Below are 18,293 nucleotides of genomic sequence, written 5' to 3'. Positions count from 1 at the left end.
TGCAGTAATTCCCTAAACTAAAAAAGCAAAAAAAAAACAACAAAAAAATGCTTTTTAGCTATGTGAACAATATATTTTCAAAATTAAGTATATGTAATAAATCAGCTATCATTTTATAAAAGAAATGGTAAAACATGGGAGAGTTCAGAGTTCCTTGGGACTTTTAAGGCGAATGCTTCCACTGTGTATGATATAGGTTACACACTCTCTTCTGTGTAATGACTCCCCAGGAGCTTGGGACTATGGAAAGAAAAGAGGCATTTATGCAAGTTTCTGGATAAAACAAGGTGAGGGAAAACATGGTCCTGTGATTATTCTCCTTGTAAAAGTATTCTCTGATGTAAACAGATGGTAAAATACATTTTCAGATTTTTAATAACAACATTATGGAGCATCAATTTAAATGGAACATACTGGAATTTCATTTCTACGGAGTAGTATAATTTTAGGAGCTGTGGGAAATACAAACGTATTGATCACAAAATAAACACATTTGCATCTGAGGTTTAGTCCAGCAAACATGATCCGGGCCAGTCCTGGGGTCAGTGCGCTCAGTTCAGTCGGCCACTGCGGCTCTGGCTCCGCTGCAGTTCTGAACGTTGAGAATTTGTGTTCTCCATGGTTGTCTTCAGAGGCTCCATTGCCCTCACCCAGGAAAGGGTCACTCACCTCCCTGCATTCCACTTAGTCACCTTTTAGGAAGGTGACCGACCAAGAAGTGTTCAGACAGTCCAGTCAGCGGATTCTCAAGTGTGTAAGCATTTCCCCTTTCTTGTGCATCCTGGTCCATCGAGATCCTCTATGAAAAATTGTTCAGAAAGGAATAAATGACCTGAGGGCAATTTGAGGAAACAGACCCTGATTCCAGCTCCCAGAATCCCTCTTGTTGCCTGCTCTCTTGGTGAGGCAGGATGGCTCAGAGGACCAGAGCACCCATGCTGTCATCAGTGAGCCTGGGCTTGAATCCTGCCTGTTATCTCTGTGTAGTTATTGACCTTGGGGAAGTGATAATGTCCCTTAGTCTTGGTTCCCTCATCTGTCAAATGGGAATATTAGTACCTTCCTGACAGGGTTATTGTGAGGTTTAAATAAGATGGTGCTGGTAGATGCCTTAGCACAGTGCCAGTAAGTGTTAGACAGTGTTGTAACTTTTAGTGGTTTCACTATTTTATGGCAATGAAGTAGACTGTTTATTCCTGAGCGTCAGCTGTGGCTTCAGTGAAGATGATTACTAGATTTACAACTCTGGTCCCAGGTCTCTTGATCCTCATTTCCATTTTGGAGCCAGATCTGGGCTTAAATTCTGCCTCTGGCACTTACTGGCTGCTTGACTGAGGGTAAGTTGAGGTCCAGGTTCCTCATCTGTGAAACTGAAATAGTAATGGCCCCTTTGTACGGTTGCTGTGAGAATTACAGTCACTTATGCAAAGTATCTAGTACATTGTAAACCTTCAGTTATTTTTTTCATTATGAACACAAGTCTCATCTCCTTCACTGGAATCTGAGCTCCTTAAAGGCAAACATTAGGCACCTAGCACATAGTACGTGCTTAATAAACATATATTGACTAGTTAACAAGATTCATCAAGTGTGACAATTCCTGCCTATTTATTAGTAACATGCATCCTTACCTCAAGTGGTGTTTGATTTGACTCACAGCTAAGACTTTTGGGAAACACAAAAAGCAATATGGTATAAGGCTTTGATCGCTGCTTCTGACCTTATGTATTTGTCTTGCCAGGTTATGATGCTGCTGGGCCTGTTGCAATTGGGCTCACCCACTGGAAAAATCCATATGCACAAGGCAGACCCACCCTCCCATCAGATCTGCCTTTCTTCGTCCCCAAAGATGCAGGCATCCCGGTGTATCACCAATCCCTCACTCGCAGGACTGAGCTGGCCACACCTTTGTCTTGTCCAGCCTCTCTGTCCATCACTCCAGTGCCTTCTTACAGCAGCAGCAGCCAGGAAACCCTGAGCCAGGACACTACAGGTAACAGTGTTGGCTTCCTGTTGGAGGTTCGGGACTCGATGTGGTTAAAGGTTCCTTCATGCATTTGCCTGCTGAACGGATTGTATTTGCATTTCTGCTTGTGTGATTCTCTGGACCCAACAATTCGCCTCTATTCACTGGCCTTTAATAGCTTGGCTGTACCAGAAGGAAGGTTAGATGCATTTAGGAATATCTGACCTAAGCGTTCTATTGGGTAAAATGTCATCTGGAAATTGACTCTGAATCAGAATTCCAAGTTTTGTCGTATGACTTTTTGTTTAATTTCTTTAATCCTCTATTTGGTGACAAGGCATCTATCTTGGATTGAATCTCCCTCAGGTACTGACAAAACATGGTGCTCCAACAGTTTGTTCTGTGTCAGGGGTCTAAGAACTGCTGCCAGTGGGACAGATCTTGGCTGCCACCTGCTTTTGTTCAGCCCAAGAACTAAAATTAGGTTTTACTTTTTTCAAATGGTTGGTATCTTAGTCTGTTCTGGCTGCTATAACAAAATACCACAGACCAGGTGGGTTATCAGAAACAGAAATTTATTTCTCATAGTTCTGAAGACTGAAGATTTGAGATCAGAGTGCCACCAAAGTTAGATGAGGGCCCTTTTTTGGGGGTGCAGACCTCTCATAGCATCCTCATATGGCAGACAGGACTAGGGTCTCTGTGGGGTCTGTTTAATGTGAACACTGATTCCATTCATGAGGGCTCCACCTTCATGACCTAAGCACCACCTAAGGGCCTCCCGCTCCTCCCATACCTAATACATTAGGCATTAGAGTTTCAAATGTGTGTGGGGGACACACACATTCAGACCATACAATTGGAAAAATTAAAAGAATAATAATATTTTGAGATGTGAATGTTATATGAAATTCACATTTCAGTGCTCATATATACAGTTTTATTGGGACACAACCACACTCATTTGTATACTTATGTATTGTCTGTGGTTGCTTTTACGTGAAAATGGCAGAGCTGAATAATTGGTATGGCCTGCAAAGCCTAAAACAGTTACTATTTGGCCCTTTGTAGAAAATGTTTGCTGATTGCTGATCTATGTGATCTTTGGCGAGGGTGGGAGGTGGGGTGGGGGTAGGGGTGGGAGGCGGGGGGAGAGGGAGGGTGGGGGGGTGTCTCATGACTTAAACACTCAGGGCAAGAAAAATGCTTACAATATCTTGACTTAAAATTTGTAACTGACATTACACTTTAAGTGAATTGTGGAAAGCTTTGCAAAGGTAGCCAGTTAATTATTTTTATTTCTAAAGTTTGAGTTGGAGGTTTAAATTATGCAAAATCTATCTTGCCACGTTTTTTTTCCCCACAGATAGAGGGCTTAGAGATAATGGTTTAGTTGGACAAATCCAGTGTGTAATTCCTGTCCTGGAAATAAATCTCTGAATTCACAGGTGCTGCCACCTAGAGATGAGACACTGTGTTGCAGAAGTGCCAGATTATCAAAAGCAATCTGTAAAGCAGCAGATTGCAGACTCCACTAAATGTTCAGAATCCCCTCGGAACTGGTTAGAAATGAAGGTTCCTGGGCCCTAGCGCAGGGGATGCTGTGTGCATGACACAGAGCGAGCTCCAGCAGTCTGCATCCTGCAGGCTGCCTCCTGGGATTTTGATTTCTGAGATTCACGTACATGTCTTGGGGGACCTCCTCGAAAGTGTCTTTGGTTATGTGGTTGGATGATACTGCAGAGCACTGGGGGACATTTTCATACCATTAGCTCTGCCAGGGCAAAGGTCACCATCTTTCTTGTTGTCCTGACTGAGGGTCAGTTGGAGAGTAGAAAAATCAGGATGCGAAGTATGAACATTTTCCGTAAGTTTGAAATCTCCTTGGTTTTGATGTTATCATGGATGAAAACCGACTCTGCTTGCTTTAAAAGTTTAGTAAAATCCGAAGTGAAGAAATAAAGTGCTGCTTTTGGCCCCAGTAGCTTTGAGGTTATGGCATTTCTTGGCAAAGAGGAGTGTGGAATGGCAGCTGTCAGATTAACATTTTATCACGTTTCTCTTTGAGTTGGCTTTTTTCTTTCTCTTTCCGTAGGGCAACATACTCAGAAGCAATCCAATTTTGGGAAGAGGTTTCTATTTTTAACTTGTAGGTTTTCAAAAACAAATTAAAAGCCCATATTTCTCTTCATTCCTAGGAACTTTCCATTAGCAATAAGATATTGAATTTTTCCAAGCAACTGTTTTTTAAAAAGAATTTGTATACTTACGAAGTAAGCCTGACACTCAAACAAGTATGTAGTATTTTATTATAGAAATTTATAGATGCTTTTGTAAGTCTCAGACATGATTATCTATAGGTTAATTATTATACTTAGTTGATTTCTTAGAGCAATTTATTGATTTTAATATCTATTTTTGTGTGAAAGTTTCCAGTTTCCTTTTCTTCCTTTTTTTTTAAATAAATTTAATTTATTATTTGTTTATGTTTTATTTTATTATTTATTCTGTTGCTAGTTTAAAGAAAACTCTAGGGTAGGATAAGTCAGTTCAACTATAGCAGAGTGTCCTACAAATTCCAAACTTTACCAGACATCCCTTCATATTTCTTTTTTCTTTTTTGGCAGGGAGGGTGTAATTAGGTTTATTTATTTATTTATTTTAATGGAGGTACTGGGGATTGAACCCAGGACTCATGCATGCTAAGCACGTGCTCTACCACTGAGCTATACCCTCCCTCCCCTTCGTGTTTCTAAGCTATTTTTCTTCTGCATAAACTGCTGGTCTGATGTAGAGGATCTTATAAGTTACAGGCTCAAATTATTTAATTAATATGCTATTAAAATACTACTAATAGGTCTTAAATATGATATTATAAAAACATAACATAAAAATTTGTAAGTAAAAACATATTGAGTACAGAAGATGTTATTATTATTATTCCTTCAATTAAAAGAAGATGAATTTGAAAGAACCATAGGAGGAAAGTTTGGAAACTGTCTTCATCTGGGATAGTCTGTGTAGGTTTGATATCCAGTTTTTGATGATCAAGCTTTACAACTTTTGTCATCACCACCACACAACTTAACATTTTTGGTCACTCTCCACCACCAATCTAATTCTCTACCACTCTTTTCCATTGTATTCAGGTTCCAGCTGCTCTTATTAGACTGCAATATAATTTTCTTTGCATATGTCTGGCTAGCCTACTAGATGAAAAGTTCTCGAGTTGAGAATTAATGTCTTAATCATGTATTTGTTCGGTCAGTTTAGAGCCCAGTATATAGGAAGTATGTTTTTTATGACCAGTTAAACTGCAGATTAGACACAGTTAAATGAAAATTAGGCCTGGATGATAGATCTGAAGAAAGTACCCCAAATGCAGTATAGAGAGTTAGAAGACAGTAAAACAAGAAGGAGGAGGTTGAAATATAGAAGATAGAAAGAGAAAGTCCAACATATGTTTAGTAGAAACCCTGTCTGGATTAGGAGAATAGAAAGAATGGGAAGAGATAGAATATTGCAAAAAAAAAAAAAAAAAAGACAACCATGGAGGATTTCCCAGGATTGATGAGAGACACAACACTTTTGATTCAAGAAACACAATGAATGCCAAGCAGAATAAGTAAAAATGAATCCACATATAAATACATTCTGGTGAGTCAGCAAAAATCAAAGAAAAAATCTTAGAAATGTGAGGGAAAAAACACATTTCCTGCAAATGAGAAACAAACTGAGGATAGACTTTCCAATAGTAATGACAGAGGCCAAAAGACAGTGGCTCGATATCTTCAAAGTGCTGAAGGAAACCATGGTCAATTCCGAGTTCCACATGCAGCTGAATGATCACTGAAGAGGGAGGTCAGCACAAGAACATTTTTGGAAAAAGACTGAAAGTGTACCCAGTGCACACCTACTGCCAGAATGACTGAAAAGCCTACTTTAGAAAAGAAGGAACTTGAGCCTAGAGGAAAGGCTAAGATGGAAACAATAATGAGAGGGGAGAAATAGTTTTAATTAAAAAGATCACTCTAGAAGAATGGTTTTCAACCAGGGGTGATTTTATTTCATGGGATACATTTGGCAATGTCTGGAGGTATTTTTGGTTGACACAACTGGGCAGAAGGTATTGCAAATATCAAGTAGGCAGAGGCCAGAAATGCTGCTAACCATCCTGCAAAGCACATGACATGGTCCCTTGTTCATTATTAATTCTTAACACTGCTTCCTCCCTTGGAGTTTCTCTTCCTATATGTTGTACCTTGCCCTTGCAGTGGGCCCCCACCTTTATGGCACTTCCAGTTCTCTGCTCTCTCTGCTTTGTCTGGGGCTGTCCTTGATAAAGTATGTCTTTCACACTCTTGATTCTCCCTTTTCTATGTGTCTTCCTGTTTTTTGTGTGTGTGTCCCTTAACTCATCCTAAATTGTATCTCATGCTGAACCCAGACCTTAAATCTGTTGAGAACCACTGATTTACACTAATTAAGCCAGTCCTATTCTTTGGATTTCAGTTTAGTGGGAGTAATCTGATAATCTAATTGAGATTGGGTTCCTGGGTTATAATGAGTTCTACCCTATATTTAACAAGAATCTTTTGCAAACTGTGCCCTAATCTAAAATATGGAGGGGATTTCTTTCTAAAGAGGGAGATTTCCCCTCTGAGAATCCAGGTAACACTTTTTGATATTTGCCCATCAGCCCCCATTATACAGTCCTCTGAAATTGTCATCAATCAGAGCTCCTCCATTTGTGTTCAAGAGCAGTGGTAATTTTCCCACATCTACATGCACAGGAATAAGCATTAAGTTATCCCTTTTGCCTTGTGCTTTTCTTCCCCAGTCTCCTATGTCTCACAACCTTCACATAGTGGTCTCCTGGTAGAGCTGCTTGGTTTTAGAAAGAGATCCTAAATGAATTCCATACATTTCTTTATGGATTTTAAAGATGTTGCTCATTTTGAAAGGGCAGGGAGATGTGAAATGACTTTTCTTTGTTTCAGATCAATGATCATTTCCCAAAAGTCCGTCATGTCATTGGGAAGGAAGGATGTTCGCTTATCTTTCTAGTGACCTTGTAGGGCATACCAGTGCCTCTACGTGTGCGAACTCTGAAAACTTGAGCTATGCCTAAGTATGGTGGTGCTATGAATGTGCCTGACATGTAGAGTACTCGAGAAGAGGTACTCTTTTAATAGCATGATTCAGTTTCTTTCAACAAATTGTGACCAGATACATTGAGCGATGCCGAAGGAAATAGAGAAAAGTTAAACTTCAGAGCTAGGGTGCCACAAAAAGTCACCCTGCAACCTGAGCTACTGATGTGACTGGGAGATGAGAGTAATCTGACCCAGCTGGGAGACTGGCATGCTCCCTTTTAGAGATGCCCAGAGATGCTCATTGACCTGCCCCTACCTGGGGCCAGCCAAAACATTTCTGCTTCAGTGTTAGCCCAGCTGAATTCATGGTACAGGGTAATGGAAGGAGCTACCCTCTACAAAAAACAGGACAATACAAATTAGACACAGTTTCTAAACCATCATATCCACAGTGGGTTTCTCATAGACAATATAGAATTGGATCTTGTGTTTTTATCCACTCTGACGATCTGTCTTTTAATTGATATAGTTGGACCATTCACATGTAAAGTGACTATTGATAAAGTTGGATGAAGAGCTACCATTTTGTAACTGCTTTCTATTCATTGTGTATTGTTTGCTGTTCCTTCTTTCTTCCCTCTTTTTCTGCCTTCTCTAGTTTTAATTGAATTTTTTGTATGATTTTTAAAAGGGAATGATATCTACCCATTTCTCTGCCTTTAAAATTTTTTCCTCTTGTCAAAATGTCCCTGAAGGTTTATTTTAACTTTAATTATATATAATGGAATAAATTTCCTGGTAAGGTTTATATGGAATGTGGGTATTGTGGTTAACCTACTAACATTAGGAAGTTGTAATATGTAAAACCACTTGTCCTGGCTTTCTGGAAGGTAATGTGTGATTTTCCAGAATACTGGCTGGGCAAATGATGTCACAGTAGAAGGGCAGGCAGTTGAGTAGAGGTTGTTCGAGTGAGGGACTGGTGTTCCAAGCAGTGGGACAGTGTGTGGAGGCTGATTTGAGGAGGTTGTGGGGTAAGTGTGTCCTTCACACTGAAAATCGAGCACTGAGCACATTCTCCATAGGAATGTTGTCGCACGGGGTGGTTGGGTTCTCTGCTGTTCTGTGAGCTGACTGACATTTGTGAGCAGGCCCAGAATCTTAATCACCGTGTATCTACCACTTCTCTAAGAAGAAATCATGTTAGTTGGGGACCACCTGCCCTTTAAAACTAAGAGGAACGTTGGAAATGTTTATCTGACAAGAGAATTGGCTAAGAGAAATAAATCACTGACCTTTCTTCACGTTTCCCAACTTCCCCTTGTTCTCTTACATTTGGCTATGTTGTTCTTTTCAGAATTCAAGCCCATGTCTCGTCATTTAATTTCTGATTCTAGAGCAGTCCTGTTAATCCCTTCTCCACGTGTGGTGGCTATTTAGTTTTAGACGATTGAAAGCATCAGTGAATCAGGGAATGATTAATGGCACCTGAGGACAAAGTCAATTAAACGATGCAGCTATGAAGTTGCCTGAGGATTTCTAATATAAGAAACTGAAAAATCTTGATTTAAAGCTGTATTAAATCTGATTTGCAAAAAGTAATATATTTTAGAATCTAAAGGCATTAAAGTGCTCCAGTACAGTTATCCATTCACCCAATAATCTGGATTCTTGCTCCTTGAAGTGTGGTCCTCAAGAGATAAGAGGGCCCAAACTGGGGATTAAGCAATATAGTCCAAAAGAGGAGGGTTGGAGGGACATTCTGGAGATAGCTTCAGTATGTCTTGGTGATTAATAGGTGGGGTATGTGAGTGTGTGGATATTCCAAGTGGTTCCAGTAAACTTCAAATATAATACTGAAGCTTTGTAGTTTAGACGAGTTTTCTCAAACTTTGATGTGAATACAAATCACCTGGAGATCTTGTTAAACTGTAGGTTCTCGTTTAGTAGATGGGGGTTGGGGGAAACATTCTGCATTTCTAACAAGCTCCCATGTGATGCTTGTGGAGCTTGAAATTTAGTACGAGATGCAGATGACAATATTACACCAAAAAATATATGGTTACCAACAGGCCGGTGCTGTGAAGGAAAGAGATCTTCTTAAAGATCTTTGGAAATACTGTTTTTATCAAAACATGCCTGTAAAAACAAGTGCTTTACAACCAATTGTAAGTGGCAGGTCTGCTTATACCATGTTACGGGAAAATGATTGACCTGTGCGGTATGTGTTGTAACATGTTTCATATACATGGTTTAGATACAAAAAAACCCCCAACAACCATAGTACTGACTTGAGGGGGAGCTTGGTTAGCTTAGTTTGGGTTCCCTGGGAAATAGATTCTGAGCCAGAGATGCACATGAAGGAGTTTGCTGGGGAAAGACAGGTGTTCATGAGTGTATATGTGTGGGGGCAGGGAGGGGATGGGAGGGGGAGGAAGCAGGACTGGGCAGAGAGAGGATTTGGACTGTGATGCTGCAGCATCTCACAGGGAGATCTGGAGCTGGGGCGGCCTTCAGAACTGCCCCACACTGGGGCTTGTGTGCCCTCCCACCATTGCCTGGAGTGAGCCTGCTAGAGGGAAGAGGTATGACCTTGAGAGATCCTCTGGGAGGGCCAGGCCCAGAAGAGACTCAGCTGAGAGCCATCAGCACCAACACCTAGAGCAGCTGAGGCAGGGAGACCTGCGCGCTGCAGCCAACGCTGATCAGCTGACTGAGGGATTACGAGGCTATAAATGGGAGGGCAGTTTCGCCACACAGCCGACTTCTCGACTTCTCGACCCACAGGTACGGTAAGTCTCTGCGGGCTTCCGCCAGGGTAGGGAGGCGGTGACTGGCAACTTGCTTGTTGAGTGCTGAGTTGAAGTAGGTTAGGGTTTTTGAGACGTGGTTCATCAGAGTTCAGCCAGTGGGTTTGTGGACACTAGCTGATTTGTAAATCATTATGAAAGCCAGGACCAAGCAGAGGATCAGGGCTTTGAGTTCTGTGGTGAAAGAGGTCACACATCGGGGCAGACTTTCTGAGCACCTGGATTCAGGTTCAGCTTGTATTTCTCGCGGGCAAAGGGGCACCTAAAGGGTTAGGTAACGCCCTTCTAATGACTGTGTGTCTTGTTAGGAGGGTGTAAGTTTGGAAATTTCATACAGCTTTTTTTTTTTAGGAAAATAAGGATACAGCTAATTTATGGTTGTAACTGGAGAAAGTGAGAATTACTTCCACTTTTTTCATCCGAGGTAGTGTGATTCATGTTCATTTATTCAACAGCTGCCCCATGAGTGGCCACTCTATGCCAAGCCCTGTGTTAGGTGCTGGGTACATTGTAGTGACCCAAACAGGGCTCCTTTCTTTCTGGAGTGACAGTGGAGCAGGTTGGTGGATGAAACACCTATTAAATAATCACACGAGTTAAGAAAATCTGATGAGCTCAATGCAGGACAGCACTGTCAGGGATTCCGCGCCGGCGCTGCTGGCGGGGGAGCGGCGCGGCTTGGGACCAGGGCCGGGACCGCGGCGGGCGGGCAGCCGGGCGGCGTGGGTGGTCCCGGGACTGGGATGCGCTGGGGGGCTCCTTGGAGGCGGCGTTGGCGGCTGCGCGGGACGGGCTAGCGCCGCGGTGCCGGGAGCGGCCGAACCGCGCGCGGAGGCGGGAGCTGGAGCCCGAAAGCAACGCGCCGACCTTGGAGGCGCTGTGGGGCCCGGGCTCCAACAGAGAGGGCAGCGCCGACTTGCCCCAACAAACAAAACCAAAACACCATCAGGGAGCATATCAAGAGGAGGTCTGCTTAGACGTGGAAACGGGTAGAGACCCAGAGTGAGACAGTGGATTGAGAGATCTCAAGGATGTGTTTGTTGGAGCAGGTGAAGACGATAGTGAGAACGTGGACCAAAGACCTGGCTTCTCTTCCAGGGTCAGCCGCTTATGATGGTATCGTCACACGAAGGACTTAACCTCTTTGAGCCTCGATTGCTTCATCTGTAAAATGATGCTGTTATGAGACTCAAAAGAGATGAAATTAAAAAAAAATTTTTTTATCCTAAAACGTGTGAAAGTGGCTCTTCCTACTAGTTACTCTGGCGGGATAATGCCTTCTCTCTTTTCCTACCTGTCTCCTCCTCATATCTACTGGGTTGGGCTTGAATGCTGAATTTAGTGAGTTGTAAAATGCTGTTCAGTTACCTTTTCTTAACTTGTGGCTTACATCTCTTTGGGGAGCCATTACCTACAATAAGAAATAATTTCATATTGTGATCTACTGCTTCTTCCTCTCCTCTCTTTCACTCACATTTGAAAAAAAATGTTTCAGGAAATAATGCTTATCCTTATTTGTCATGTACTTTGATATTTCCCCAGAAAACTGGTAGTCATGATCCATTAAATTGATGCCATGGCCTACTAATGATTGCAACTGATAACCTGAGCAGCATTGATCTAGGTAAGGTAGTATCTCAAGCTTCTGAAACCATATTAGGGTGACAGGGGTAATTTGTGTTTTTGGTGTGTGTGAGGTCTACTGTACAAGGGAAGTATTTCTTTCTGAAGACTGATTATTCCTGTTCTTTAAAAATCGTCTGGCGCCTATGGCAAGGAGACTGTCTCCCAGTGCTGGTGCAGCGGTGGTCCCTGAGGTTCAGTGTTAAGTCAACAAAGAACTGTGGCAGAGGACCTTGTATCAGGTAACCATTACCACAATAATACCACACCAAACAACCCCCAAAGCTCACTGGCATACAACACTGAGCGTTCAGCACTGACCTGGGATTAGGTGGCTCTGCGGATCTTGCCTGGGCTCACCCAGTGTCTTGGAGTTGACTGGCTGTTGGCTGATTCAGGCTGACGGTGGCTGGAGTAACTGGGGTGAATCAGCTCTGTTCTACAAGTCTTTCATCCTCCTGTAGGCTAGTTTTGGCATACTCTCATGCAAGAGAAAGCTTTTCATTCTGCTGGGAACATATTCAGCTGTTATCACATTGACCAAGCCATGTCATATGGCTGAGCCAGAGTTAGGGATGGGGCAGAATGTCTCAGTGGGAGGACACTGCAAAGTTAATGGAAAAAATATGTGAAATTAGGGAAGGATAAAGAATTGAAGCCAACTCAGCCATAAAAGAGTGAAATAATACCATTTGCAGCAACATGGATGGACCTAACAATTATCATACTAAGTAGGTCAGACAGAGAAAGACAAAATCATATGATATCGCTTATATGTGGAGTATAAAAAAATGAGACTAATGAACTTATTTACAAAACAGAAACAGACTCGAGACATAAAAAACAAACTTTTAAAGGGGTGAGGGGGAGGGATAAATAAGGCATTTGGGATTAACAGATACGAACTACTGTATATAAAATAGACAAAGTCCTATGGTAGAACACAGGGAACTATATTCAATATCTTGTAATAACCTATAATGGAAAAGAATCTGAAAAAGAATATATGTATAATTGAATCACTTTGCTGTACCCCTGAACTAACACATTGTAAATCAACTATACATCAATTAAAAAAAAAATTCCCCCCTCCCTGCAAAAAGCAAAGCAAAGAATTGGAGCCAATGACAGTTTATCACAGCCTATCTCATACACCATCTCTCTGACTCAAAAGTGGCCCTTTTTGAAAGTAGGTCTCAGATCTGAGTCCTGGAAGCTATTTGCCTGGAAGGGACACCATGGTGTCCTCATATGGTGGTTAAATTATCTTCTTTTTACCTAAACTTCCATGTAAAGGCCCCATCTCTTCAATGTCGATCATCTTAAGAGAGTAGATGCTTGAGGACTGCCTGCCCTGCCAGTGTAGGAGGTATCTCTGGACCTACCGGAATCCTAGTTGTGGGCATTATTTAGGTTAAGCCACAACCCACACTCTAGTTTTTAATTGCCATTTTCCCTAGTTCTTCCTAGAATATATTTACACCCTTAATGGTATTTTGAGTTCATTCATGAAATTGGATATCTAAATGAGAGAGATTTTCATGAATAAAGCTAATAACAGTCTAGGTCAAAGTATTACCTTTTGTCTCAAATTTTCTGCCTAAGACTTAGCTCTGAATTTCTAGCTGTCTGGTCATCCCTACCTTCATGTTCCCACAAGCAGCTAACTAAACCACTGCTGTGTTTTCTGTGTCACTGTCCATCCTCCTCAGAATGAAGAGTCACCTTTAACCACCTCCCTCATTCACAGCCCCTATCAGTTGTTCTCTGGGTGAATAATGGCTGGTATAGTTACTCACTCAGACACTGAGATTGTTCTTTGTTCATTTCCTTGGCCAAGATCTGTGCTAAGCACTGGGGATGTGACGGTGACTCAGACATGCCTTTTTGAAGCTCAGGATCTAGTCAAAGAGAATTGTCCACACATAACTCAAAATGTACAAATGTTGTGCTACGAATAAAGTGTTTTTTCAATCCTTTCCTACATCTAGTTGCTCAGCAATTCTTCCTCATTCTGCTTCAGAAATGTACCTCAAATCTACCTCTTCATTCCTGTGGTCATTTGCCCTGCAGTGGATGAAAGCTTTCTACTCTTATGAGGGCTGGGGCAGGAGCCTCCCACATGGCCTCCCTACCTGCCCTCTTTGCTAGCCTGTTTTCTCTTCCCTCAGCTACTTGCTGTCATTGACTAAGACATTGATCTCAACGTGCCAGCCATTCCTTGGCTTGAAAACCATCAGTGTGTTTGGTGGTTCTACAATAAGTGAAATATAGAATTACCATATAACCCAGCAATTCTGCTTCTTGGTATATACCAGAAAAAATGGATAACAGGTGTCCGAACAAAAACTGGTTACACTAATGTTCATGAAGTACAATTCACAATAGCCTAAAGGTGGAAACAACCAAAATGTCCAGTCACTGATGAATGGATAAGCAAAATGCATGTCCATACAGTGGAATATTTACTTAGAAAAAGGAATTAACTACCGATATAAGCTAAAACATGCATGAGCCTTAAACGATGTGCTAAATGAAAAAAGCTAGACATAAAAAGATATATACTGTATGATTCCATTTAAATGAAATATCCAGAATAGGCAAATCTACAGAGACAAAGCAGATGAGTGGTTGCCAGGGACTGGGGGAAGGGAAGAATGAGGAGAGACTGCTTAATGTAAATGTGGTTTCCTTTTGGAGTGATAATGTTCTAGAAGTGGAGAGTGGTATGGCTGTGAAACGTTATGAATATACTAAATGTTTCTAATGGTGAATCTTCTATTTTTACCACAGTAACATACATGTAAAACAAATTATCAGTGGTCCCTGACCAGTTGTAGTTTGAGTTCAAGTTTCATAGCATGTGGTTCAGGGCCCTTGTGGTCTAGCCCAGCCTGTCTTACTAGCTTTGTTCCTCCCAAGCATCCTATGAACCAGCCCTATCTGGTGTATTGTGACACCTCCTTGCCTTTGCTTATGCTGGACTCTCACTTGAAACATCCTGTTTTTCTTACTTTCTGCTTGATGAAATTTAAGATCTGGCTCAAATGCCATTCTTCTATGAGGGCTTACCCATGCTCCATGCTCCTTCCTCTGTGTTCCCATAGCACCTTACTCAGATAATTAACCACAGTGAGTCATAGTTGAGTGCACGAGTGCCATGCAGGCAGAGAAAATGTGTGATTCAAATTTGAATCCCAATGGCCTTGCACAGTATGTGATAGTACTAGCTGATCAGTATTTATTGAATTAAATGGTGTGACTATTGTCTTGGTTCTGTTCTTAAAGTAAAGCTGTATCCCTAATCCTTAATTTAAAGCTCTCTGCAACAATCACTGTACTTTCGTGGCTATCATCCTTGATTATCTTTATTTAATTGCTATTAACTGACTTAACAGATTTCTTCCTCGTTTCCTGGCCCCTGCTCAACTCGACTGTGGGCGTGTTTTCGGCAGTTCCAGCATCGCTCGCTTTCACCTGCCCTCACACTTCCTGACACTGCAGCTAATGTTCTACCTCCTTTCCCTGTGCAGAGATGTTCTTTGAAAACTTAACCATATTCTTTGTTTTGGGGAAAATGTAACAGAACAAGAGTCTTACTGTTTCATCAGAGGATCGATTTGTCTTAAAATAGCATAGTTTGCAAAGAGGGTCAAAGTGATTAAAGCATCAGGAGAGGCTGGGTCGTTTCCCCCACTTAATCGCAAGTCAGGGCTGCTTCATGTATCATTATTTTCTCAAGAGTTAGATACTGTTTTCTCACTAAAGAAAATGCGATGAGAAAAGTTTAAAAGTGACATCTAAGTGATTTGGAGATATTTTGCATTATTCATCTGTACTGCTAGCAGTTTCCCCCAGTTTTATTGAGATGGTTGACATAACATTGTATTGGTTTAAGGTGTTACAGCATCATGATTTTATATATTTTTATATATGTATATATATTTCAAAGTGCTTACAACAATAAATTTAGTTAACATTCATCAGTTTACAGTTACAAATTGTACAGTAGATATCTTTTTGAATTAGTTTTTTTTATTTGGATAAATACCAAGAAGTAGACTAGCTGGATCACATGGTAGTTCTATTTTGAATTTTTTGAGGAAACTCGATATGTTTTCTGTAGTGGCTGTACCAACTTATATTCTGACCATCAGTGCACAGGGGTTCCCTTTTCTCCACATCTTCACCAAAACTTGTTATCTCTTGCCTTTTTGGTGCTGTCTTATACCTGCTAGAATGGCCGCCTCATTGTGGTTTTGACTTGCATTTCCCCTGTTAGTAATGCTGCACACCTTTTCGTGTACTTGTTGGCCATTTGTTTGTTGTCTTTGCAGAACTGTCTGTTCAGTTCCTCTGCTTATCTTTTTAATCAGATTTTTTCTATTGAGTTGTATGAGTTCTTTACATAGTTTGAATATTAATCCCTTGTCGGATATATTGTTTACAAATATTTTCTCCCATTCTGTATGTTGTCTTATTTTGTTGATGATTTCCTTTGTGCAGAGTTTTATAGTTCGATGTGATCTCAGTTGTCTGTTCTTTGCTTTTGGTGTCAAATCCAAAAAAAATCATTGCCAAGATGGATGTCAAGGAGCCCTGCTGTGTTTAAGAAATTTTATAGTTTGCATGGCTAGCCTTGAATTTCAGCATAGTATTGGGGTATTTCAACTCTTGGGAGATCGCTTCCTTGAAGCCCTTCAGGCCTTGACTTCTAACCCACTCCTGCTCTTCTCCTTCACTAGACCTTCTGTGTCCCTTAAATGGCAGTGTGACCACAGTCTGCGCTTTTCTCTTCCTCCATCTGCCCTTCCTGGTTTGTAGCCATTACCCCTATTTCACCTGTGACCTGTATTCTGTATTTTAGTTCCAAATCTCCCCCCGACCATTTCTGACTTCTTTCTAGACATATCCCACAGGTACGCCAACTCAGGTTAACCAAAAGCCATCTTTTTACCCCAGTTTCATCTGTTCCTTCTGTATTTTCTGTCTTGGTGAATGTACCTAGATGTACCTAGTTGTCCAAGTCAGATACCTCAAATAATCCTAGACTTTTCTGTCCTGCTCCCCACATCTGGGTAGTAAACTGTTGAATCTGTCTCTCTTTTAATCCCACTCTCCCTGCCTGGTTTCAAACCTTGTCACCTTTGTCTGGACCAATATTTTGTCACTGGTCTTTCTTCCATTGGAGTCTCTCCAATCCATTTTCCACATGGCTGTTGGCTTAACCAGATTTGCAGTTTAGAGAGATCTTGTCACTTTCTTTATAAAACTCAAGTGGCTCCCAGTTGTCTAGAGAATAAAGTCAGTCTTTTTAGCTCTTCAGGATTGGGCTCTGCCTGCCTCTCTTCAGCCTCATCTCTGCTAAGTCCTAGACACTGCCTTTTCCTGGTCTAACTGCTATGGTTGGCTGGCTGCTGAGGGCCTTGAGTACTGTATGCCAAGAACCTTGACCTTAGGGAGGGAGGAGTCACTGTAAACTTTGCATTCGAGGAAGGTGAATTTCAGAATTGGAAGACACCTTTGAAGGCTGCTGAGTCCACTCACTACATTAATTCCTGGGAATTAGATGTCTGTTCTCTGAACACAGATAGTCTACCTGCCCTCTGTTCTTTGCTCTGGTTTACAAAATGGGAACAGAACCAATTTTCTTACAAACATACTGTGAAGTATAAAGTTATCATTAAGGATAAGCATCCTACCTTTCTTACATTGCATTTCATTCATGGCTTCTGCAACAGTTTTTCCTTCCTGTGTGTCTTCATCTCTGGTATTATTCTTTTTACCCTATTATACTTTTTGCCTGAGTACTTTGATCAACTTATATCTATTCTTCACTCCCTCGAGGATGACGGATTTTAATATAAAGGAAAATAATAAATTCAACACTCAAAACTCCCCTTAAAAAGGAAAGGCTGGAAAGTATTGTGAGGATTACATTATGCCTGGAAATGCCCTAAATGAGACACAGATTCAGAGGGTGGCAGTTGAGGGCCTTGCAGTGAGCCCATCCTCCATCAGGTTGGAGTTCAGCTGCTCGGAAATGCTCTGACCCAGAACTGAGCTCTTCATGGAAAGCCTTGGGCCCCAGAGCCACCTGCCCTCAGTCCTGGCTCGCTCAGGATTAGAGTAGGACTGACATTGAACTGTGCTTAGATATGAGTTGTTTGTGCAGATGGTGGCCTCAGTGTGTGATGCTTGCCACGGGACCAGTGTCCGAGAGCAGATGGGCACCTTCTTTCTGCGCCAGCTGACACTTGAATCCTCCTCGAAGGCACAAAGCACAAGTGAAGTGAGGCAGTCTGGAGTGGGCAGGGCAAGGAGTCAGATAACAGCCTCCTAACTGTCCTCTCTGGAAAGAGCTGCTGGGTGTGTGTGTGTCCTTAGGACCAGATCTGGAACTTGGTTTCCCTTAGACATATCACTCCCCAGATTTTAGAATTCCATAATGATAGCTGCCACTTACCCCTCTAAATAGTTCACAGTGTACTTTCACAGGCATTATCTTACTTGATGTTCACACTGATCCTATAAAGTAGTGTGTTGGTTCCCTAGGATTGCTGCAACATACTGCCATGAACTTAGCAGCATAAAACAACAGAAATTTATTCCATTTCAGTTCTAGAGCCCAGAAGTTTGAAATCAAGATGGCACATGACTGTGTTCCCTCTGAAAGATCTAGGGAACAATATTCCCTTTCCTTGTCCAGCTTTTGTTAGCTCCTGGTTTGTGACAGCATACCTACAGCCTCTGCCTCTGCCTTTACATGGCCGTGTGTGTGTGTGTGTGTGTGTTTTC

The 18,293-nt window shown here is 41.7% G+C and overlaps 1 protein-coding gene across 1 annotated transcript in view; it reads left to right on the top strand.

The window, feature by feature from the left end:
* The first annotated feature begins 8,049 nt into the window (after window positions 1-8,049).
* Window positions 8,050-18,293, top strand: part of ANO4 (anoctamin 4) — a 308,805-nt gene continuing 298,561 nt past the window's right edge. Inside the window, exon 1 of the mRNA XM_072973171.1 lies at window positions 8,050-8,096. The gene's annotated coding sequence lies outside the window, so the exon portion shown is untranslated. The remainder of the gene's footprint in view (window positions 8,097-18,293) is intronic.

Source organism: Vicugna pacos, chromosome 12 (assembly GCF_048564905.1).
Source record: "Vicugna pacos chromosome 12, VicPac4, whole genome shotgun sequence".
Lineage (NCBI taxonomy): Eukaryota > Metazoa > Chordata > Mammalia > Artiodactyla > Camelidae > Vicugna > Vicugna pacos.
This window is presented reverse-complemented; position numbering and strand designations above follow the sequence as displayed.